Source organism: Mobula birostris, chromosome 6 (genome assembly GCF_030028105.1).
Source record: "Mobula birostris isolate sMobBir1 chromosome 6, sMobBir1.hap1, whole genome shotgun sequence".
NCBI lineage: Eukaryota > Metazoa > Chordata > Chondrichthyes > Myliobatiformes > Myliobatidae > Mobula > Mobula birostris.
Window position 1 is genome coordinate 198,030,914 of NC_092375.1, and position 24,512 is coordinate 198,055,425.

The window sequence follows — 24,512 nt, forward strand, 5'->3', positions numbered from 1 at the left end:
GGTGGGGGACTTTAATGTCCATCACCAAGAGTGGCTCAGTAGTACCACCACAGACCAAGCTGGTTGGATCCTACTGGACATAGCTACTAGACTGGGACTACAGCAGGTGTTTGAGGAAACCAACAAAAGGGAAAAACACACTTGACCTCATTCTCACCAACCTGCCTGCCACGGAAGCATCTGTCCATGACAGCATTGGTAGAAGTGACCACCGCACAGTATTTGTGGAGACTAAATCCTGTCTCCACATTGAAGAAACCCTCCACTGCGTTGTGTGGCACTACCAGTTTGCTAAATGGGATAGACTTCGAGCAGATCTAGCAACCCAAGAATGGGCATCTTTGAGGCACTGTGGGCCAGCAGCAGCAGCATAATTGTACTCAACTACAATCTGTAACCTCATGGCCCAGCATATCCCAGACTCTAACATTACCACCAGGCCAGGGGATCAATGCAGAGTGCAGGAGGGCATGCCGAGAACAATACTCAATATGAGGTGTCACCCTGGTGAAGCCACAATACAGGACTACTTTCATGCCAAACACCATAAGCAGCAAGTAATAGAGGGAGCTAAGTGGTCCCACAACCAATTGATCAGATCTAAGCTCTGTAGTCCTGTCACATCCAGTCAAGAATGGTGATTAACAACTCACTGGAGGAGGAGGCTCCACAAATATCCCCATCCTAAATGATAGAGGAACCCAGCACACCTGTGCAAAAGATAAGGCTAAAGCATTTGCCACAATCTTCAGTCAGAAGTGCCGACTAGATGATCCAGCTCCTTCAGAAGTCCCCATCATCCCGGTTGTCAGTATGCAGCCAATCTGATTCACTCCACATGATATCAAGAAACGGCTGAAATCACTGGATACTGCGAAGGCCCAGACAAAATCCTGGCAGTGGTCCTGAAGACTTGTGCTCCAGAGCTTGCAGTGCTACTAGCCAGGTTGTTCCAGTACAGCTACAACACAGGCATCTACCCGGCAATGTGGAAAATTGTCCAGGTATGTCCTGTACACAAGAAACAGGACAAGACCAACCCAGCCAATTACTGCCCTATCAGCCTACTCTCACTCATCAGCAAAGTAATGGAGGGGTCATCAACAGTGCTATCATGCAGCATTTACTCAGCAATAACCTGCTTATGGATGCCCAGTTTGAGTTCTTTCAAGGCTGCTGAGGTCCTGACCTCATCGTCTTCTTGATCCAAACGTGGACCAAAGAGTTAAATACCAGAGATGAGGTGAGAGAATACCCCCTCAACATTAAGGCAGCATTTGACCGAGTATGTCATCAAGGTGCCCCAGCTAAAATGGAGTCAATGGGAATTAGGGGGTAAACCCTCCGCTGGTTGGAATCATACCTGACACAAAGGAAGATGGTTGTGATGGTTGGAGGTCAATCCCCAGGACATCAGTGCAGGAGTTCCTCAGGAAAGTGTCCTAGGACCAACCATCTTCAGCTGATTCATCAATGACTTTCCTTCTGTTATAAGGTCAAAAGTGGGGATGTTTGCAGATGACTGCACAATGTTTTGCACCATTTGTGACTCCTCAGATAGTGAAGCAGGTCATACCCAAATGCAGCAGGACCTGGACAATATCCAGGTTTGGGCTGAAAAGTGGCAAGTAACATTTGAGCCATGCAAGTGCCAGGCAATGACCATCTCCAACAAGAGAGGTTCTAACCATCATCCCTTGACATTCAATGGCATCACCATCCTCAACATCCTGGGGGTTACTATTGACAGCGAACTGAACTGGTCTAGCCATATAAACACTGTGGCTACCAGAGCAGGTCAAAGGCTAGGAGTCCTGCAGCATGTAACTCACCTCCTGACTCCTCAAAGCCTGCCCACCATTTACAAGGCTCAGGTCAGGAGTGCAATGGAATACTCGCCACTCACCTGGATGAGTGCAGCTCCATCAACACTCAAGAAGCCAGTACAAGGAACCCTACTGGATTGGTACCCCTTCCACAAGCATCCAATCCCTCCACCAATGACGAACAGTTGCAGCAGTGTGTACTATCTACAAGATGCACTGCAACAACACACGAAAATTCCTAAGGAAATACTTTCCAGACCCATGACCACTACCATCTAGAAGGACGAGAACAGCAGATACCTGGGTACGCCGCCACTTGGAAATCCCCCGCCAAATCACTCACCATCCTGACTTGGAAACTTATAACTGTTCCTTCATTGTTACTGGCTCAAAATCACGGAAATCCTCCCCTAGCAGCACTGTGGCTGTACCTATACCTCAGAGGCTGAAGCTGATCAAGAAGGCAGCTTATCACCACCTTCTCAAAGGCAACTAACGATAGGAAATAAATGCTGGCTTAGCTGGCAATGCCCACATCCCATAAATGAATAAATTAGAAAGAACACAGGAACTGATTAACATGACATCAGCAATGGAAAATTTAGCAAATGAAACTGCATATACTCTCAATCAAACCCAACAGGAAATATCTAAATTGTTGGCAGCATTGTACAGTAGCATTGCAAAACCAGATGGCTTTGGCCTTTCAAAGTTGCTGGTGAACGCAGTAGGCCAGGCAGCATCTCTAGGAAGAGGTACAGTCGACGTTTCAGGCCGAGACCCTTTGTCAGGACTAACTGAGGAAAGAGCCAGTAAGAGATTTGAAAGTGGGAAGGAGAGGGGGAGATCCAAAATGATAGGAGAAGACAGGAGGGGGAGGGATGGAGCCAAGAGCTGGACAGGTGATTGGCAAAAGGGATATGAGAGGATCATGGGACAGGAGGCCCAGGGAGAAGGAAAAGGTGGGGGGTGGGCGCGGAAAAACCCAGAGGATGGGCAAGGGGTATAGTCAGAGGGACAGAGGGAGAAAAAGGAGAGCGAGGGAAAGAGTCTGTGTATATAATTAAATAACAGATGGGGTACGAGGGGGAGGTGGGGCTTTAGCGGAAGTTGGAGAAGTCAATGTTAACACACATCAAAGTTGCTGGTGAATGCAGCAGGCCAGGCAGCATCATTGACTTCTCTAACTTCTTTAATTCAATCATGGCTGATCCTTTTTTTAACCTCCTCCTCACCCCCAGTTCTCGGCCTTCTCCCTATAACCTTTGATGCCATGTCCAATCAAGAATCTATCAATCTCAGCCTTAAATACACCCAGTGACCTGGCCTCCACAGCTGCATGTGGCAACAAATTCCACAAATTCACTGTCATTTGGCTAAAGAAATTTCTCTGCATCTCTTTTTTGAAAGGGCACCCCTCTATCCTGAGGCTGTGCCCTCTTGTCCTAGACTCTCCCGCCACAGGAAACATCCTTTCAACATTTGAAAGGTTTCAATGAGATCATCCCTCATCCTGAATTCCAGCAAGTACAAGCCCAGAGCCATCAAACATCCCTCGTATGATAACCCTTTCATTTCTGGAATCATCCTTGTGAACCTCCTCTGGACCCTCTCCAATGCCAACACATCTTTTCTAAGATGAGGGGCCCAAAACTGTTCACTATACTCAAGATGAAGCCTCATCAGTGCCTTATGAAGCCTCAGCGTCACATCCCTGCTCTTGTGTTCTAGACCTCTTGAAATGAATGCTAACATGGTATTTGCCTTCTTCACCACCAATTCAACCTTCAAGTTAACCTTCAGGATGTTCTGCATAAGGACTCCCAAGTCCCTCTGCATCTCAGATTTTTGGATTTTCTCCCTGTTTAGAAAATAGTCCACACATTTATTTTTGCTACCAAAGTGCATGACAGTGCATTTTCCAACATTGTATTTCATTTGCCACTTTTTTGCCCATTCTCCAAATCTGTCTGAGTCCTTCCGCATCCTACCAGTTTCCTCAACACTACCTGCCCCTCTGCCAATCTTCGTATCATCAGCAAACTTGGCTACAAAGCCATCTATTCCATCATCTAAATCATTTATATGCAGCATAAAAAGAAGTGGTCCCGTTCACTGCCTCCTAACAATCAGCCAATGCTCTAACCATGTTAGTAACTTTCCTGTAATACCATGGGCTCTTAACTTGGTAAGCAGCCTCATGTGTGGCACCTTGTCAAAGGCCTTCTAAAAGTCCAAATATACAATATCCACTGCATCCTCTTTATCTATCCTAATCGTAGTCTCCTCAAAGAACTCCAACAGGTTCATCAAGCTGGATTTTCCCTGAAGGAAACCATGCTAACTTTGTAATATCTTGTCCTGTATCACCAAGTACACCATCACCTCATTCTTAACACTGAACCCAACAACTCCCCAACCACTGAGGTCATGCTAACTGGTCTATAATTTCCTTTCTGCTGCCTTCCTCCTTTCTTAGAGTGGAGTAACATTTGCATCATGCCAGCATCCAGTGATTTTTGAAAGATTATTTCTAATGTCACCACAATCTCTAACGCTATCTCTCAGAACCCTAGGGTGCTGTTCCTCTGGTCCGGGTGACTTATGTATCTTGTAATAGCAACTGCACCCAATTCTCTTCCTTCACACACTACAACATCTGGCACACTGCTGGTGTCTTCCACAGTGAAGACTGATGCAAAATACTCATTTAGTTCATCATCCATTTCCTTGTCCCCCATTATTATTTCTCTGCCTCATTTTCTAGCAGTCCTATATGCACTCCCATTTCTCTTATATTTTTAATATACTGAAAAAACTTTTACTATCCACTTTGATATTATTTGAAGACAGAGATGTAACGTAAAGATTTTTAATCCTCATATATGTGAAGGATGTAAGAAATAAAGTCAGTATTTGTTAGCTTGCTTTCATATTTCATCTTTTCCCTTCTAATAATTTATAGTTGCTTCCTGTAGGTTTTTAAACACTTCCCAATCCTCTATCTTCCCACTAATTTTTGCTGTTTTTGTATGCTCTTTCTTTTGCTTTTACAATAACTTAGACTTCCCTTGTCTTCCCTTGACTTCCTTTGATTATGAAAGAGAGTATGTTGAAAAAGGGTACCTGTGGATCCGAACTAGGAAAAGGGGATTTTGTTTAATTAAAGTTCTGAGACTATACCATTATTTGAATACTCAAAATCATTTTGATTACTGTATACCTTTAACAATTGTGTTTTGATTATGGTGGTGTTTTGAAATGACAAAAAAGAAGGAATGTGTAAATATATCTGTTACCCTGAAGTCTTTATGAATTTGAAACTTTTGTGAAATTTAATGTAATGAAATGGGGTCTATGAAATCCTAAGTTGCTTTGCTGGTTTGGGTGAGAAAATTTGCGTGTGCTATTTGGAAACAAACTATTTTCATTGATGACAGGCAATTTGTTTTAAGGCCAGAGGGAACGTTGATTATAGGGGGAACGGGATTGAACTTCTAAAGATCAAATATGAGAATGAGATGAGGATGAAGCTAACAGAAGAGTGTAATGTTATAGAATGGATCAAACTAATCACTGTTCTTTGTGGGAGAAAAAAAGTATAAAGGTACTGCTGTTGAAGCAGAAGACTGCAGCTATGTTCCCAGATGAAACTTGGCTAGAAGTATGTCTCCCCTTGCAAGTGAAATAATAAATGCATTAATAATGTGATCCACTCTGAATTTGTTTCTTTATATTGGAAGACCTAGTTGAATGGTACACAACAGTATGGTTTGAATCCATGTGCTGCCGCCCTGAGATGATTTCAGTGCCAGATGCTTGGTCTTGTAGCAGCTATGTGTAGGAATAAAACACGATGTGGTAGATGTGGTGAAGAACATTACTATGGCAATTGTGGAGAAGGCATTAGGCTAAAATGTAATTATGGAGGGGGGCTTAGCTTTGCTTATGCAGGGTATCCTGTATAAAAGAAAGCTGTAGCAGTTGTCGTGTACCATTCAACTGTGTCTTCTAATATACAGAAACAAACTGCAAGTTCAGAGTGGATCACATATTAGCACATTTATTCTTCTACTTGCACAGGAAGTTCTACCTCCAGACAAGTGTCCGGAAATAACTTCAATCTAATGTCCCAAACAATGCACTTTTATACTTTTTACAGAGAACAGTAATTAGGTTGTTCTATTCCATAATATTTCTCCGTCATCTTGTTCTGATATTTCTTCTTAAGAAGTTGTATCCTGTTTACCTCTGTTGTCAAAACATACCCCCTCCCAGCCATAAAACACACATTTTCCTGTCATAAAACAGACATATAGCTTCCTACCATAAAACACAAACAGAATTGTAAGCCTCCCATTCAAACCAGCAAAGCACCCTGTGACTTCATAGGTTCCATTTTGTCATATTACATTTTACAAAGGCTACAAATTCACAAAGACTTAAAGGTTATGGGTACATTTCCGTATTCCCTCTTTTTCACCATTTCGTGATAACACCACAATCACAAAAACACAATTGTTAAGGAACGAGTATAGTAATCAGTGATTTCAAACATTCATATAATGATACCACCTCAGAACTTCATTAAGCAAAATCCACTTTTGCTAGCCTGGACCAGCAAGTACCTACTTTCAATATACTCCCCTTCTTAGTCCAAATATACTACACAAAAATCACAGAAGTATAATAATAGCTGTTATTATTATACCAATGATTATGCCGTAATTTGCGATAGTCGCCCACCATGTGTCGAAAATGACCTTGCCTTAGAATTACCTAGGCTTACCTATAGCCCTCTATTTTCTAAGCTCCATGTATCCATCCAGGAGTCTCTTAAAAGACCCTACTGTTTCCATCTCCACCACCGCCACCGGCAGCCCATTCCACGCACTCACCACTCTCTGCGTTTAAAACAAGACTTAGCCCCTGGCATCTCCTCTGCACCTATTTCTAAGCACCTTAAAACTATGCCCTTTCGTGCTAGCCATTTCAGCCCTGGGAAAAAGCCTCTGACTATCCACACGATCAACGCCTCTCATTATCTTGTACACCTCTATCAGGTCAGCTCTGATCCTCTGTCGCTCCAAGGAGAAAAGGCCGAGTTCACTCAACCTATTCTCATAAGGCATGCTTCCCAATCCAGGCAACGTCCTTGTAAATCTCCTCTGCACCCTTTCTATGGTTTCCACGTCCTTCCTATAGTGAGGTGACCAGAATTGAGCACAGTACTCCAAATGGGGTCTGACCAGGGTCCTGTATAACTGCAACATTACCTCTCGGCTCTTAAACTCAGTCCCACGATTGATGAAGGCCAATGCACCATATGCCTTCTTAACCACAGAGTCAACCTGTGTAGCAGCTCTGAGTGTCCTATGGACTCAGACCCCAAGATCCCTCTGATCCTTCACACAGCCAAGAGCCCTGCCATTAATGCTATATTCTGCCATCATATTTGACCTACCAAAATGAACCACCTCACACTTATCTGGGTTGAACACTTATCTGCCACTTCTCAGCCCAGTTTTGCATCCTATCAAAGTCCTGCTGTAACCTCTGACAGCCCTCCACACTATCCACAGCACTCCTAACCTTTGTGTCATCAGCAAATTTACTACTCTGTCTCCCCCTACTCTGACGCCTGCTCTGTAAAGCTGTCTTCTTTTTAATCTCTTCCCGCTGTTCTCACTGGCCGACCTCCACGTGACTGCGCAGTCATGCCCTGTTCAAACCACTGAAGAAATAATGGAGAATGTCATAGCAGTAATAAGGTGAAGGGCCTGTTTCAAGCTGCAGAACTCCAGGTGTCATGGTTGGCATGGCATCTGGGTCAAAAGGGCCCATTTCTCCTTGTACAAGTTCTCACCGTTTAATTTTGAATGACTCCCACTTGCCAGCAGGAGATTTAGCTGCCTATTGCTGTTTCCAATTTTACATCTGGCATGTCCCATTTAATCATGTGACTTCGTCCTTTACCAATCCAGTGACCAATTCTGCAGACCGTCCTTATCCTTCATTATAAATATTTCCACTGTGTAAACATTTAATACATACAATAAGTTCTAGATGCATTTGCATTCTTCTGCTCTTGTTGACAATTACACAATGCCTTCAGTAACGCTCTTTCAATAAATGATTCTTTCGAGAGCAATCACAGTTTTATAATTGCAGCTGAACTCTGCTTGATTAACAACATAGTTCATGACATGCCAGTGATATTAAACGTGATTTTGTTATTTTTTCAGAGAGAGGAGAAAGCTGCCACGCGTCCCAGAGAACCTGCTGAAGAGGAGGAAAGCTTATCAGGCTATTAAGGCTACCCAGGCCAAACAAGCTTTACAGGAAAAGCGAAAGGTCTGAAGGACTTTCACTGCACTGATAATGTGTTATACCATTTGCAGAATTCTCTGTCCGTTTTTGCAGTTGGCTTGGCTGTGATAGAATCCTAATTCAAATACAGTTATCTCTCCAAGTATCTACTGCAGAGCGCGAACTGCTGATTGATTGAGTGCTCCAGTTACTACCCAAAGCTTTATATTCTCCTGGTTCTTAATGACATTTCAAGAAGGAAGTCCACTTACCTTAAGTACTCCAACCCAGCCTCAATAAGAACTTCTCCCATGTTCCAAACCTCATCCTTCCATTCACCTGCCATACTTGGTTTTCTGGATCAAAGTCAAGCTATGTTAGAACAGTGCACAGACTCTTCAGCCCACAATGTTTGCTGAGCAAGATGCCTAATTAAACTAATTCTTTCTTCCTGATGTCCCTCCCTTCCTTGAATGTACCTGTCTAAAAGCCTTTTGAATGTCAACTATCATATTTACTTCTAGTACTTTGTCACACTGTTTCTTTACTTGATAGAATAGAAACATGAGGGGCTTCATGGCTTCCTTCTGAGCATTCCAGCAAATTCTGCACATTGAATTTTGTACACTGTTAATTTTCTACATCATATGATGGATCAAGGTTACCAGTATAGAGTGGAGAGTTTACTTGCCTCAAACATGTTGTGGTTGATATCAGCTCAATTTTATGGAAACTGTAGTGTTTGAGGTGCTAAATTTCAGTTCCACCTAGTCTGGCCGTATGAGAGGGTTGCCAATTATGTGCCAGATATACAGGAAAGGTGTCAGTCAGTTGCCTTCTGGAGTATTTTTTATGAGGCATAAATACTAAAATTATGAAGAATGTGGCCTTTTAAACATCACAGAACTTCCTAAGCAAAATAATTAAATGTTAACCGGTTGAGTTAGGAGGGTTGATTATAATTTTGTTTTGACCCCAGTGGGGTGCTGAATATCTGGGTTCATACTGATCTAGATCTGAAGTGCAATTGCTTTTTCATTTCAGCTTCAGAAGGGGAAGCAGATTCGTTTTAAGCGAGTTGAGAATTTTATAAAAAATTCTAGGCGAAATTCCGGGGTGAGGCTCGATTTGTTCGGATGGCAAAGAAGGCAGTTAAGAATGATGTGCCTGAAGGTCAGAAACTGGCGTTTGCAGTGCGGCTCAGACCGTAAGTATCACAGCTGCAATCAACGTTGCTGGGACTGCATGTTTATTCTGAACTGAGATGAGGAATGCTCAATCTTTAAATGCATCAAAAATGTTGCAGGATTCACAGGGTCAGTCCCAAAGTGCGGAAAGTTGTTCAAATGTTGCGACTTCGAAAGATATACACTGGAACATTTGTCAAATTGAATCAGACATCATTGAAGATGTTGAAGGTGATGGAGCCCTATGTTGCTTGGGGGTAAGAATCAATTTCCTTTGATGTCATTTCCAGTACACAAGTGTTGGAGTACAAAATAATTCTTAAGGACAAAATTGCTGTTTCAAAATTGACATTTTAACTTTGGGGGAAAGAAACTGGCTATCTATCTATGCCTTGCATAATCTTTAAACTTCTGTCAAGTTTCTTCAGTTTCCGCTGCTCAAGATAAAACAATCCAAGTTTGTCCAATGCACATGCCCTCTAATTCAGGCTGCATACTGGTAAACTACTGCACCTTCGCAAAGCCTCGAAATCTTTCCTTTAATGGGGCGACCAGAACTGAATGCAATACTCTGGATGTGGACTGACTAGAGATTTATAAAGCTGCGCATAACCTTCTGACTTTTGAAGTTAGTGCTTCAACTAATAAAGCATACCATGGCCTTCTCTGCAATCCTACCAACTTGTACAGCCACTTTGAGGGTGCTATGGACTTGGACTCTCAAGATCTCTCTGTACATAAATGCTGTTAAGGATCCTTCACTAACTGCATACCGCCTTTTTACATTTCATCTCCCAAAGTGCAACACCTCACACTAGATTAAAATCCATGTTAGTCCTGACGAAGGGTCTCGGCCTGAAACGTCGACTGCACCTCTTCCTAGAGATGCTGCCTGGCCTGCTGCGTTCACCAACAACTCTTATGTGTGTTGCTTAAAATCCATGTGCTATTTCTCTGCTCATACTTGCAACTGACTGTCCAATATCCCAGTCTATCATTTTTGGCAATCTACTACACTATCTACAATGCTACCAATCTTCGTATTGTATCTGGGAGGGAGGCAAAGGAGGTGAGGACGTGGCACTTGATCAGAGATAGTGTCACGGCTGCAGAGAAGGAGGAAGTCATGGAGGGATTGTCTACGGAGTCTCTGTTGGTGGAAGTTAGAAACAGGGTCAGTAACTCTACTGGGTGTTTCTCATAGACCACCCAATAGTAACGGGGACATCAAGGAGCAGATAAGGAGACAGATTCTGGAAAGGTATAATAAAAACAGGGTTGTTGTGGTGGGAGATTCTAATTTTTAAAATATTGATTGGCATCTCCCTAGAATGAGGGGTTGAGATGGGGTGGAATTTGTTAGGTGTGTTCAGGAAGGTTTCTTGACACAATATGTAGATAAGCCTACAAGAGGAGAGGCTGTACTTGATCCGGTATTGGGAAATGAACCTGGTCAGGTGTCAGATCTCTCAGTGGGAGAGCATTTTGGAGATAGTGATCACAATTCTATCACCTTTACCATAGAATTGGAGAGTGATAGGAACAGACAAGTTAGGGAAACGTTTAACTGGAGTAAGGGGAAATATGAGGCTATCAGGCAGGAACTTGGAAGCATAAGTTGGAAACAGATGTTCTCAGGGAAGCGTACGGAAGAAATGTGGCAAATGTTCAGGGGATATTTTCGTGGGGTTCTGAATAGGTACGTTCCAATGAGATGTGGAAAGGATGGCAGGTGTACAAAGGCTGTAGTAAATCTAGTCAAGAAGAAGAAAAGAGCTTACGAAAGGTTTAAAAAACTAGGTAATGATAGGAATCTAGAAGGTTATAAGGCTAGCAGGAAGGAGCTCAAGAATGAAATGAGGAGAGCCAGAAGGGGGCATGAGAAGGCCTTCGCAGACAGGATTAAGGAAAACCCCAAGGCATTCTACAAGTATGTGAAGAGCAAGAGGATAAGACGTGAGAGAATAGGACCAATCAAGTGTGACAGTGGAAAAGTGTGTATGGAACCGGAGGAAATAGCGGAGGTACTTAATAAATACTTTGCTTCAGTATTCACTATGGAAAAGGTTCTTGGCGATTGTAGAGATGACTTGCAGTAGACTGAAAAGCTTGAGTATGTAGATATTAAGGAAGAGGATGTGCTGGAGCTTTTGGAAAGCATCAAGTTCAATAAGTCACCGAGTCTGGACAGGATGTACCCCAGGCTACTGTGAGAAGCGAGGGAGGAGATTGCTGAGCTCTGGCGATGATCTTTGCATTATCAATGAGGACGGGAGGATTGGAGGGTGTGGATGTTGTTCCCTAATTCAAGAGAGGGAGTAGGGATGGCCCAGAAAATTATAGCTCTGTGATTCTTACTTCATTGGTTGGTAAGTTGATGGAGAAGATTCTGAGAGGCAGGATTTATGAACATTTGGAGAGGCATAATATGATTTGGAATAGTCAGCATGGCTTTGTCAAAGGTAGGTTGTACTTTACGAGCCTGATTGAAGTTTTTGAGTATGTGACTAAACACATTGATGAAGGTAGAGCCATGGATGTAGTGATTTTAGCAAGATTTTTAGCCATAGATTTTAGCAAGGCATTTGACAAAGTACCCCATGCAAGGCTTATTGAGAAATTAAGGAGGCATGGGATCCAAGGGGACATTGCTTTGTGGCTCCAGAACTGGCTTGCCCACAGAAGGCAAAGAATGTTTGTAGACGGATTATATTCTGCATGGAGGCCGATGACCAGTGGTGTGCCTCAGGGATCTGTTGTGGGAGCCCTACTCTTTGTGATTTCTATAAATGACCTGGATGAGGAAGTGGAGGGATGAGTTAGTAAATTTGCTGATGACACAAAGGTTGGGGGTATTGGGGATAGTGTGGAGGGCTGTCAGAGGTTACAAGAGGACATTGATAGGATGCAAAACTGGGCTACGAAGTGCAGATGGAGTTTAACCCAGATAAGTGTGAGGTGGTTCATTTTGGTAGGTTAAATATGATGGCAGAATATAGCACCAATGGTAAGGCTCTTGGCAGTATGGAGGACCAGAGGAACCTTGGGGTCTGAGTCCATAGGACAGTCAAAGCTGCTACGCGGGTTGACTCTGTGGTTAAGAAGGCATATGGTGCATGGGCATTCATCAATTGTGGGATTGAACTTAAGAGCCGAGAGGTAATGTTGCAGCTATGTAGGATCCTGCTCAGACCCCACTTGGAGTACTGTGCTCAATTCTGATCGCATCAGTACAGGAAGGACATGGAAACCTTAGAAAGGGTGCAGAGGAGGTTTACAAGGATGTTGCTTGGATTGGGGAGCATGCTTTATGAGCATAGGTTGAGTGAATTCAGCCTTTTCTCCTTGGAGCGATGGAGGATGAGAGGTGACCTGATAGAGGTGTTCAAGATAATGACAGGCATCGATCGTGTAGATAGTCAGAGGCTTTTCCCCAGGGCTGAAACGGCTTAGCATGAGAGGGCATATTTTTAAGGTGCTTGGAAGTAGATACAGAGGAGACGTCGGGTAAGTTTATTACGCAGAGAGTGCTGAGTGCGTGGAATGGGCTGCTAGCTGCAGAGATGGAGGCGGAAACGATAGGGCGTTTTAAGAGCCTCCTGGATGGCTACATGGAGCTTATAAAAATAGAGGGCTGTGGGTAAAGCCTCGGTAGTTCTAAGGTAGGGACATGTTGGGCACAGCTTTGTGGGCCGAAGGGCCTGTATTGTGCTGTTCGTTTTCTATGTTTCTATCATCTTCAAGCTTACTAACCCATCCATCTACATTTTCATCCTGGTCGTTTATATACACTCAGTGGCCACTTTATTAGGTACAACTTGAAACCTGATGTGGTCTTCCGCTGTAGTCCATCCACTTCAAGGTTCAATGTGCTGTGCATTCAGAGATGCTCTTCTACACACCACCGTTGTTACACATGGTTATTTGAGTTACTGCCACCTATCAGCTTGATCCAGTCTGGCTATTCTCTTCTGACCTCTCTCATGAACAAGGCATTTTCACCCACAAAGCTACTGCTCACTGGCTTTTTGCTTTACACACCATTTTGTGTAAACTTCAGAGACCAATGTGTGTGAAAATCCTAGAAGATCAGCAGTTTCTAAAGATACTAAAGCCACCCAGTCTGGCACCAACATTCCACAGTCAACACGAGGAAATCTGCAGATGCTGGAATTTCAAGCAACACACATAAAAGTTGCTGTTGAATGCAGCAGGCTGGGCAGCATCTCTAGGAAGTGGTACAGTCGGCGTTTCGGGCCGTGACCCTTCGTCAGGACTAACTGAAAGAAGAGCTAGTAAGAGATATGAAAGTGGGAGGGGGAGGGGGAGATCTGAAATGATAGGAGAAGACAGGAGGGGGAGGGATGGAGCCAAGAGCTGGACAGTTGATTGGCAAAAGGGATATGAGAGGATGATGGGACAGGAAGCCTAGGGAGAAAGAAAGGGGGAGGGGGAAACCCAGAGGATGGGCAAGGTGTATAGTGAGAGGGACAGATGGACAAAAAGGAGAGAGAGAAAAAGAATGTGTGTATATCAATAAATAACAGATGGGTTACAAGGGGGAGGAGGAGGTGGGGAATTAGAGGAAGATTGAGAAGTCAATGTTCATGCAGATGTGCGTGAAATGGGGGAGATGCGTTTGAGAGCAGAGTTGATGGTGGAGGAAGGGAAGCCCCTTTCTTTAAAAAAGGACATCTCCTTCGTCCTGGAATGAAAAGCCTCATCCTGAGAGCAGATGCGGCGGAGACAGAGGAATTGCGAGAAGGAGATGGCATTTTTGCAAGAGACAGGGTGAGAAGAGGAATAGTCGAGATAGATGTGAGAGTCAGTAGGCTTATAGTAGACATCAGTAGATAAGCTGTCTCCAGAGATAGAGACAGAAAGATCTAGAAAGGGGAGGGAGGTGTCGAAAATGGACCAGGTAAACCTGAGGGCAGGGTGAAAGTTGGAGGCAAAGTTAATGAAGTCAACGAGCTCAGCATCTGCTCTCACTCCATCCTCCCGCCACCCCACTAGGAATGGAGTTCCCCTTGTCCTTACCAACCACCCCACCAGCCTCTGGGTCCAACATATAACCTCCAACAGTATCCCACCACTAAGCACATCTTTCCCTCCTCCCCTCTCTCTGCTTTTCGCAGGGATCGCTCCCTACGCGACTCCCTCGTCCATTCGTCCCCCCCATCCCTCCCCACCGATCCCCCTCCTGGCACTTATCCTTATAAGTGGATCACATGCTACACATGCCCTTACACTTCCTCCCTCACTACCATTCAGGGTCCCAGGCAGTCCTTCCAGGTGAGGCGACACTTCACCTGTGAGCCGGCTGGGGTGATATACTGCGTCCGGTGTTCCCGATGCGGCCTTCTATATATTGGCGAGACCTGACGCAGACTGGGAGATTGTTTCGCTGAACACCTATGCTCTGTCCGCCAGAGAAAGCAGGATCTCCCAGTGGCCGCACATTTTAATTCCACGTCCCATTTCCCATTCTGATATGTCTATCCGCCGCCTCCTCTACTGTAAAGATGAAGCCACACTCAGGTTGGAGGAACAACACCTTATATTCCGTCTGGGTAGCCTCCAACCTGATGGCACGAACATTGACTTCTCAAACTTCCGCTAATGCCCCACCTCCCCCTTGTACCCCATACGTTATTTATTTATATGCACACATTCTCTTTCTCTCTCTCCTTTTTCTACCTCTGTCCCTCTCACTATACCCCTTGCCCTTCCTCTGGGCTTCCTCCTCCCCCTTTCTTTCTCCCTAGGTCTCCTGTCCCATGATCCTGTCATATCCCCTTTGCCAATCAACTGTCCAGCTCGCTCCATTCCTCCCCCTCCTGTCTTCGCCTATCATTTTGCATCTCACCCCTCCCCCTTTCAAATCTCTTACTAACTCTTCTCTCAGTTAGTCCTGACGAAGGGTCTCCACCCGAAACGTTGACTGTACCTCTTCCTAGAGATGCTGCCTGGCCTGCTGCGTTCACCAGCAACTTTCATGTGTGTTATTCCACAGTCAGAGTCACTTGGAACATATTTCTTTCCTATTCGGCTGTTTGGTCTGAGCAACAACTGAACCTCTTGACCATGTCTGTATGTTTTCTTGCATTGAGTTGCTGCCACATGATTGGCTGATATAATATTTGCATTAACAAGCAGGTGTACCTGATAAAGTAGCCACTCCGTTGAGGTTGTCATTCCCCTCTTCCATTCCTCTCCCTTGTGGCTCTCATTCCCCTCTTCCATTCCTCTCCCTTGTGGTTATCATTCCCCTCTTCCATTCCTCTCCCTCGTGGTTATCATTCCCCTCTTCCATTCCTCTCCCTTGAGGTTGCCATTCCCCTCTTGCATCCTTTATCTTTCTGGCTGTAGTTCCCTAACCCTTGTGGCTCTGCTAATTCTCCTCATTCATCCCAACTCTAGCAACTTTACCGGCTGATTTCTGCTTTCTAAGTCAAACATATGCTTCCTTTTTGGCTGAAATGATGCAGCATTCAGACACCTGAATTTCAAAGTCATAGCGTGATCATTGGCAGGAGACATGGTCAAGTTGAAGGCGAGTTGGACATCACTATTTGAGCAATAAATTCCTTAGCTTGTGTACAGCCAAAGAACAGCTCAGATGGGCTAAGTAGTGTGAAGTCACTGCTAGGAGGAAGGGTGTGGAGATTGGGCAATTTTGTGAAGAGCAGTGCTCATGCTACTGTCTGTGTCCTGTGTCACTTCATTAGTGTGTACGGTTTACGCACCTTGATTTTTCTTTGCAGATTTCCTAATTTAAAGTCTTTCCGTGAACTGATTTTGAAACGGGGTCAAGCAAAAGTGAACAAGAAACACATACCGCTAACTACAACTCGATTATCGAGGGACACCTAAGTAACACAGACAAAACTTACATTATCAGAGGATAACAAAACATAAGCAGGGGATAACAGAAAGTACCTGTGAGGAAGTTGTGCTCAACCTAAGAGAATGTACATAGACTTCCAACTTAGAGAGTGTAATAGAGATTTCTCCAGATTCTGTGTCATGTGTTTATGATATATCAAGGGAAGCAGAAAGGGGAAACAGATCCATAACATATAGGAGCAGAGGTAGGCCATTTGGCCCATCGAGTCCTGCGCAATTTCATCAGGACTGATCCATTTCCCCCTCAGTGCCAATCTCCTGCCTTCCATCACCCCCACCGGTATCCCGTCACACTTTGACTAATCAAGAATCTATCAACCTGTGCCTTAACTATGCATAAAGACTTGCCATCCACAGCTGCCTACGGCAATGAATTCCACAGATTCACCACTCATTGGCTAAAAAAAATTCCTTCTCATCTCCGTTCTAAAGTACACCCCTCTATTCTGAGGCTGTGTCCTCTGCTCTTGATCTCCCCCACCATAGGAAACATCCTCTCCACATCCACTCTATTGAGGCTCTTCAACTTTTGATAGGTTTCAATGCAGTCACCCCTCAATTCTTCAGAACTCCAGTGAGTACATGCCCACAGCCATCAAACGCCCTTCATATGACAAGTGTTTCAATCCTGGAATCATGTTTGTGAACCTCTTTTGAACTGTCTCCAATCTCTCTTGGATAAGGAGCTCAAAGCTGCTTGTAGTACCCCTAAGTGTGGCCTCACCAGTGCCTTATAAAACTTCAACATTACATCCTTGCTGTTATATTCTAGTCCTCTGGAAATTAATACACACGTTGCATTTGCCTTCCTCATCACCAACTCAACCTGCAGATTAATCTTTAGGGAATCTGGCACAAGTCCTGCTGCACTTCAGGTTTTTAAATTTTCTCTCCATTTAAATAATTGTCTGCTCTTTTAGTGCATGACTATACACTTTTTGACACTATTTCATCTGCCACTTTGCCTATTCTCCTAAACTGTCTTAAGTCCCTCTACTCCAAACTACGTGCCCCCTCTCCCTATCTTTGTATCTTCCAAAAACTTTGCCACAAGGCCATCAGTTCCGTCATCCTTCAGCCCATCAAATCTTTGTTGGCCTTCAGCCATCCATTTAAACCACTTCTATGTCAAACATCAGAAAGTTGCGATGGCCAAGTGGTTAAGATGTTGGATTCAAAATTCAGTGGGGGTGCCCCATGCAGGTTTGAACCCTGCCTGCAGCAGGTTTACATTGACTGGAGCTGTTACACTGCTGAAAACCATCAGCTTTCATCAGATATTGAAAAGCTATCAAAGTATGTGGAAAGAATGTTTTCTATAGTGAGGTGGTGTTTCGGACAAGAGACAATGTGTGGAATTCAATGCCACAGATGGCTGCGGAGGCCAAGTTATTGTGTGTAATGAAAGCAGTTGTTGCCAGACTCTTGATTAGTCATGGCCTCAAAGGTTACAGAGAGAAGGCAGGAGAATGGGATTGAGAGGGGTCATAAATCTGCAATGCTGGAGCAGATTTAGTAAGTTAACAAGTCATTCAGTGCAGATATGTGCATGCATCTCAGGTTGCGGAAGGAAGATGGGGCTCAAGTTGCAGGCTTTCAGTGCGCTCAGAGTTCTGCTGCACATGTGTACCCTTTGGCCCATCCTGTCTCTGCCGACCATGATGTCAACTTACAGTTATCCCACTTGCCCCTGTTAGGCTTGTGTGTCTTCATTCCTATCCAAGCACTTGTTCAGATGTCTTTTAAAAACCGTAATTGTTTCTGCTGTGTGTGTGGGGGATCCAACCTCATTATTCCCTCACATCTTTTTCCATTGCAGTTTAAACCAATGCCCCCTAATTTTAGTGTCCCTCTGTGTCTAGACTCTTGTCTTATAAGCCTCTAGGTCATTCCAGCCTCCAGTGTTCCAGAGAAAACAATTTAGGTTTGTCCAACCTTCTTATAGTTTAATGTCCTCTACTGCAGGCAACATTCCAGTACCCACTCCAAAACTTCTATATCTTCCTATAGAGCACTGAACAGAACCGCACACAATACTTTAAATGCAGCTTAACCAATGTTTCATACAGCAGCATAATTTCCCAGCCAATGAAGGCAAGCATTTATCACCATATCCACTTGTTTTGCTATGTTGAAGGAGCTATGCGCTTGACCACCTCTATACGTCAGAGCTCTTACCATTTTCTCTTGGATTAGACATAGAGCATTGAGCAATACAGCACAAGAACAGGCTTTTTGGTACACAGAGTTGGTGCTGACCAGTTAAAGCTGCACACATGGCCACCGTGGTGTGTACATGTACCTGTTTAAATGCCTCAGAAATGTTGCTTTTTTATTTGCTTCCAATGCACACCCCTCCACCCCCCCGCCGGCAGCAGTATGCTCCAGGCAACTTTTTACTCTGTAAAAAGAAACTTGCAATGTAAATTTTTTAAGTTTCCCCCTCTCTGCTCTCATGATTTTCTGACCTCCTTTCAGATCACCTCTCACCCTCTGATACTCCTGAGCAAACAATCCATTTGTCCAACTTCTCCTTGTAGCACATGCTATCTTGTCCAGCCAACATCCTAGTGAACTTCTGCACCCTCTCCGAAACGTCAACATAACTGGGAATAGTGAGCCAAATGGTATGTTCTTGTGCTGTATTGTTCTATGTTCTCTAACTGCTCATAATGCTCCAAATGTGTCCTAATAGTTTTATACAGCTGTAACGTGACTTCTGAACTGAACAACAAATTGAAGTATGTTCTATGCGTTCTTTACCACTCTATCTCCCAAAATGCAACGCCTCCTACAAATCCTGTTTAAACTGCGTCTGTGCTTTGCAATGGTCCGCATTCTGCTGTATGCTTCAACAACCTTTCTCACTGTCCACAAGTCCGTTTTCTGCAAAATTACTCATCAGCCCATCATTGATGTTTATCATAAACAACAGAGGTCCTAACATTGATCCTTGCAGAACACCACTAGTTACAAACCTCCAATCGGAGAAATGCTCCTCCACTGTTACCCTGCCTTCTGTAACAAGCCAGCTTTGTATCCAACTCACTGGATCCCACATCAGTTAACATTCTGGTCCAGTCTACCATGATGGGCCTTGTCCACTTCCTTGGGGTGAAAACTTGTGCAAAGTTTACAGTTTTCATGGATGTGGTATGAGGCTGTTAGAAAAGTACATAAGGTATTCAAGAAATCAATTCTGATTGTAGAAAATGGAAACCTTTAAAAAATGGGAATGTATAAAATAAAAGAGTTGGTTATTGACTTCAGGAAAAATGATACACGTACTTCTGTCTTGCATCAAAGGTTTAAGGTTGACAGCTTCAAGTTTCTACATGTGAACATAACTGATAGCCTTTCTGGATCCCACCACATTGACAGCATGGCCAAGAAAGCTCAGCAACACTTGTACTACAGGAGGATAAAGACATTTAGCACATGCCCATCAACCCTTATCAATGCACCATTCTGTCTGGATGCATAACATCCAGTTATGGAAAATGTTTTCTTACGTGACTCCAAGAAACTGAAGAGAATTGCTCACCATGTACCTTGTTATAATTTTGCACTTTATCATTTATCACAACACTTTTACACTTCATTCTGCATCGTTATTTTGCCTTGTTAGGTCATGGTTTGGGTTAGCCTCACGCTCAATGCACTGTGTAATGATTTGAGCTGTATAAAAGTACACAATCAGTCTTTCATTGTATCTTGCTATGTGTCATTGATAAACCAATACCAATCAATGGTTAATGATTAGGAGGAGGTAGGACACTGTATCAGAGACTTGGTTGAAAGAAGGGCAGACTAACATTCCAGTTGTGATGGGGTGGGTTGTGGTTCTAAAACAGTTTTGTTGAGATTTATTGCTTGCATTTTCTTTACAGGAAAGTGTGGATTGATTTGTCTGGAGGATTTGATAGGTGAGATATACAAAGTTGGAAAATACTTTAAGGAGGCCAGGAATTTTCTCCATTCCTTCAGATTGTCGGTAGCCCGACACACAGCAAGGAATAAAATGGGATTTGTCAATGAATTCGGAGAGACTGGACACTGTGGAAAAGAAATCAATCAACTCATTCGTCAGCTCAATTAAAGGTAGTTGAAGGTCCAGGAATTTGTGAATAACTCTGAGATTTCCTATTGTGGTACTAATGGACAAGAAGATGGGTGTTATGTTAAAAGTGTTTGATTTTCAGATTGTAAAGAAGTGAATACAAATTACTATCACCGCCACTGTTCCCTTTGGAAAATTCCACACTGTTACATTGGCTTTATTAAGGCCATTCAGCATAGGTTCATAAAAAGAAATCTTTCTTTTTAAATCTTTTATTAATTATTATTGAAAATTAACAACAAAGAAAAGTACATCAAAATAATCAAGATAACATATACATATGTAGAGTAAAAGTTAAACTATCGACCAGGCTGAACAGTATATCAATAATAATCAAAAAACAATGTATTAAAGCTTTTTTATGGAAAAAAGGAAAGAAGGAAAATAAGAACCCCTACTAACTAAAACAGAGAAAACCCCTAATAACTAAAAAAAAAGGAAAAAAAAACATTTGGAGCACAAACCGGGAGCTATGCGCCAGACAAGCTTCCATAAAAAAAGACATCAAACCGCCAACCAAGTTCATATAACCAAGCATCAGAAAAGGACCATCTTAATTAACTCAAGTCAAATGATAATAACAGGCAAAAGAACCCCACCTTTTCTCAAAGTCAAATTTAGGATCAAAAGTTCAACTTCTAATTTTATCCAAACTAAGACATAACATCACCTGAGAGAACCATTGTATCAAAGTGGGAGCAGAGGCATCTTTCTATTTTAATAAAATAGCCCTTCTAGCCAATAATGTGACAAATGCAATTACATATTGGTCAGATAGAAATACCGTGAATATGTTGAGGAATTATACCAAACAAAACTGTCAATTTATTAGGTTGTAAATTGATTCTTAAAGCTTTAGAGATTATAGAAAAAATAGATTTCCAAAATTGTTTCAATACAGAACACGACCAAAACATATGTGTCAATGTAGCTATCTCAGTTTTGCATCTATCACACTGACTATTTACATTAGGAAATATTTTAGACAATCTCTCCTTTGTCAAATAATAACGATGTACAATTTTAAATTGAATTAGAGAATGACTGGCACAGATCGAAGAAGAGTTAACCAGCTTCAAAATTCGCAACCAATCCTCTGTTATCAAGGTCATATTAAGCTCCCTTTCCCAATCTTGCTTGATGTTAAGTAAAGGATAATTGTCCTGTTGTAATAGTAAATTAAAAATTTCCCCAATGAAGCCTTTCACTAAAGGGTTCATTTTTAAAATAATGTCTAACAGGTCAGAATCTTGTATCTATGGAAAATTACTTAAATATTCTTGTAAAAAATTTCTGACCTGAAGATATTGCAAAAAATGTGAATATGAGAGAGAGTATTTAGTTACTAATTTCTCAAAGGACATCAATCGACCTTCTTGAAACAAGTCCATAAAGGAAAAAATTCCTTTATTCCTCCAAAGAAAAAAGGTAAGATCATTAAGTGAAGGTTTAAATAAATAGTTTTGATAAATTAAACTAAGAAGGTTAATTTTTTTAAGATTAAAAAACTTACGAAACTGATACCAAATTTGTAATGATTGATTAATCATAGGATTTATATTTAGAATAGAAACTTTGACTAATTGTACAGGTAAAGGAGCACCTAATAACGAAGCTAAATGAAATTGTTTCACAGTTTTCAATTCCAAGTCAACCCAAGATGGTCGTTCCTTTTTATCGGTCCAATACAACCAAAAACACGCATAACGTATATTAACCGCCCAATAATACATCTTAAATTAGGCAAAGTAAGACCTCCATCCTTTTTTAATTTTTGTTAATGACATTTTCCAATTCTTGGTTTTTATTATTCCAAACAATAGATGAAATAATAGAGTCAACTTGATCAAAAAACTTCTTAGTTAGAAAAATAGGATTGTTCTGAAATACATATAAAAATTTTGGTAAAATCATCATTTTAACTGCATGAATTTGACCTTCTAAGGAAAGTGTAAGTGGATTCCATCTAGAAAAAAATTGCTTCATAAAATCCACTAAATTAGCTCTATAAAGGTCTTCATAATTTTTAGTAATGGTAATACCTAAATATTTAAAAGAATCCGTAACTTTTAAAGGAATGTTATCATATATAGAAGCGGAATCATTTAAAGGAAATAATTCACTTTTATACAGGTTTAATTTATATCCTGAAAACAATCCAAATTCATTTAATAATTTCAATAAGCTAGGAATAGATTCTTCGGGATTCGAAATAGAAACCAAAAGATCATCTGCATAAAGGGAGATCTTATGAATATTCCTATTTATAGAAAATCCTTGAATATTTTTATTCATGGGCCGAATGACCTACTTCTGCTCCTATATCTTATGGTCTTATGGCATAGTAAAAATTGAATACCATCTTGCTGTTATATCACCCAGTTGGCTACTCACTTTTGTTTTGCAGGTCCTTTGCAGATCAATGTGAGTATGGGACGGTGTCTCCCATCCACTACTTAAGGGACTGGTTGGGCCAGAGACTCATTCCACCGAGATGCAACACTGAGCGTCGTAGGAAGTCATTCCTGCCTGTGGCCATCAAACTTTACAACTCCTCCCTTGGAGGGTCAGACACCCTGAGCCAATAGGCTGGTCCTGGACTTATTTCCTGGCATAATTTACATATTACTTTAATTATTTATGGTTTTATTACTATTTAATGATTTATGGTGCAACTGTAACAAAAATCAATTTCCCTCGGGATCAATAAAGTATGACTATGACTATGGATTTGCTCACCTATACTGTGTATCGTAAATCTCCACTGACTGATAATTCAGAATTTTAATGTTCTTGTTAAGGTCATCAGCAGAGACGGTCTAATGCCTTAACTCACAGATGACCCCGGCTGGAAGGAGATGGCCTTCTGGTTGTAGGGAGCAGCTACCAGAAGTGAATAGGAACATTTTCAAATTGTTGCAAGCAGACTTTATTTACTTGATAAATAAATGCAAGTTTGCATCAAATTTGTTAATGCATTTGAATTTCTGTATTTCAGATTATTGACAAAAAACTGATATTCATAAATCATTGGGGCTTATCCAATGATTTAATGGTGTGAAGTTTTTGTTTGTGTTACATGCATCACTGGTAACATTGGGTTTTCTTTGTCATCAATAGCTGTCAAGTAGATGGTGGTGAGCTGCCTTGAAGAAGCTTCCACATCACTATTGAGATGAATGCTATGACTTAAGTCAGCAACAGAGGGAAAACAAACTGTTTTTAAGTCATCCTGGATGGGATTTGCAATTACTACCTTTGCTGTCCTCCTTGGTGTTAGAAGTTATGAATTTCGAAGAATCTGTGAGAATAACAGCAGTGCATGTTGTAAATACTCCACATTGTAACTGAACTACAGGTTGGTGAGGGGAAGGAATGATTTGTCAGTAACATGGTTGCTGTTTCTTGGATGGTTTCAAGCTTGAGTTGTTGAAAATGCACTCATCATAGAAGTGGAGAGTATTCCTTCGCTGTCATGACATACTGTGAAGATGGAGTTCAGTCACTTTTACTGGAAAACCAAGCTCTGGCCTGCTGTTCGTCTGGTCTGCAATGACACCCTGCACACTGATGGTTAGGAGTCTGATAGAATCATGTAAATGAATGTCAAGGAGAGCTGATTAAATGGTCACTCTCTAGAACTATTTTGTTGAACTTATCAGCCAGCCTATGCCAGAACTTCATTCTGAAAAAATTGGTTGCTTCATTTGATGAGAATAGTAAGTGGAATCAAATGTACACAATCTGCTCTTCTGACGTAGTCGATAGAAAGTCGCAGGTGAAGTAGCTGAACCTCAGGAATAACCCTGATCACCCACCATTGCAAGCAATAGCAAAGCCCCAAAGAGACCATGATCTACAGTCTCTACAGTCCATCAAACCACAGTTCACCCAACAGTTTGACATGCCACCGGCATGCTCTCTCTCAGTAATGAGGGAGTTAAAAGGGTATCACAATATCAAGTGAGAGTGAGTGCAGAGGCCTCTGATAGCTGTATCTGCTGTCTCGATGTTCTGATCTGTGACACTTCAGTTGACGACACCGGTAAGGAATTGAGTCTTCCACAAGGCTGAAGCCCAAAGGCACACATCTTTCAGGCCACCCCTGGAGATATCAAAAATGACCACTCCAAGAGCATGAATCCACCTCTATGTAGAACT

At 42.3% G+C, this 24,512-nt stretch overlaps 1 pseudogene; it reads left to right on the plus strand.

Moving 5' to 3' along the window:
- The first annotated feature begins 331 nt into the window (after nucleotides 1–331).
- LOC140198777 (large ribosomal subunit protein uL30-like 1) lies at nucleotides 332–23,544 on the plus strand (annotated as a pseudogene).
- The last annotated feature ends 968 nt before the right edge of the window (nucleotides 23,545–24,512 follow it).